Raw genomic sequence first — 1,990 nt, forward strand, 5'->3', positions numbered from 1 at the left:
TCACGTCGAACGTCGTGGCCTCCACAGCTATCTGCGGAGGCCATTCGGGGTCCTGTGTGAAGACTGAAGGTGCTCCCTTATGGTGCTTTTCCATCACCTTTTCAATCTCTCCGCCTCTATGGAAGAAGATCAATATATCGTCTTTCTCCGGGGGCGGGATATTCAATTCTTTCATTGGCGGCACAGTTCCCGGCCAACGGTGTTTCTTCTCCTGTCGGTGGCACAATCCCAACCTTCTTCCTCTTTCGGCCCCTGTTCGAGGAGTCCTCCGCTTCCTCGGCCGTCTTCATTCCCTCTTCTACAGGGGTCTCACTTAACTGCTTCGGGATCTTATTTTGTTCCCGGGGACAGTTTTACTTTATATGGCCGGACTCCAGGCACCGATGACACCTGGGGGTGGGCCGACCCTCAAGTAACACCGGGTCCCTGCACCCGGCCATTTTCAAAAAATCTGGAAAAACCAGATTGGCTGGTTGGGTCCAAAGGATCAAAATTGCTTTTCACCCAACCCAAACAGCCGCAGGAAGAAATTTCACATTAAGGAGCTTGGTCCCGCTGCCACCCAGACCCCGGCGGATAGTCTCCTCTATCCACTCGGGTTTTATCACGGGGGGCAGCCCGCAGATCCAAGCTTTCGTCAACCTCTTCCCATGATACGTGGGAAGAAATAAAATTTCCTTACCCTCCAGGGGTTGACTAGCAAATTTGCGAGCCTCTTCAGGGGTGTCAAGTAGCAACCACACCGTTGCATATCTGACACCCCTGGAATTGAATTTAATTGTTGGCAAATACTCTGCCAACTCCTTTTCAATTGCCGTCTTTTCGAGTAGGGCGATGGTTTCGAGTGCCTTGGAGTAGGTTCTCAATACCACCGTCCTATCTTCACGGTCTTTTAACCACCTTTTAGGCGGTATAATCTCCCATTCCAAAATTTTGTCATTTTTCATTGCCATGTTTCTTTTCTTTTTTTTTAAATATATTCAAAATAAAACTTAAAAAGCGAGAAAAATAAATTAAAAGAAAGTCACAATAAACAAAAAGGAGAAAGTCAAATAAAGTTTAGAAGAAAGTCAATAGTTCAGGAACACAGCAGAAAAAAAATCTTCTGGCCATTCGGTACTCCCGGCCTAGGTTGAACTCGAAACGCCACAACTGGAACACAACTTCCACAAAAATTGATATACAAATTGTTCAATCTTCGGAGGCAAAGCACTCCCTCATACAGCAGTTCTTACAATTATTAAAGTTCTTCAAATGGTACAATACAAGCAATAATTCTCATACTTAAGTGAGAAAAATATTCACTCAACGTAAACCGAAGACGAGGATACGCCCCACCAAAAAATGAATCCAATAGATTCTCAATGCACAAAAACAGCAGCCGCCGAGAGCAGGCGAAATTGTGCAAGAGCTGGGCACAATTTACTGAAAAAATGATTCGCATGCGATAAATTATGCCCAGCTCACAATAAACAATCACCTACCTCGACAAACTTCTGTTTTTGTTCTTTTTTTTCTTTTTAGGACGGAGCTCAACGCTCACGTCCTCACCGTTCTGTGTCAAGGAATCGACTCCACGACCGGAACCGAAAGCAAGCTTCTTACCACACGGTCACTCCTGCGCTCCTATTAGTAAAGTTGCTGCAATTATTCTCATTAAATGTGGAATTCAATATAAATCTTGATGTACTGTGAACTCACATACCACATTATTATGAGTTGAAATGGCTCCTTGTTGTAAATGTATGGTCTAGCAGCAGGAAGCATCGCCCTTGTTAGTCTGGCGTAGGTATTTGACTTATGTAAATTACATCACTTTGGTCCATGAAATCCTCACAACGGCGAACAAAAAGAAAGCTGAGAGACATAACCATGTAAGAAGTTGCGGTGGTCTTGCAAGGACAATTCTGCATGGAAACAAAGAGTTAAGAAAAAAGAAGAAAGGCAGACAAAGGTAAAAATGAAAGGAAAACTTCAAGGAATGGAAAGA

The sequence above is a fragment of the Octopus sinensis genome, unplaced genomic scaffold (assembly GCF_006345805.1).
Source record: "Octopus sinensis unplaced genomic scaffold, ASM634580v1 Contig13010, whole genome shotgun sequence".
Taxonomy (NCBI): Eukaryota; Metazoa; Mollusca; class Cephalopoda; order Octopoda; family Octopodidae; genus Octopus; species Octopus sinensis.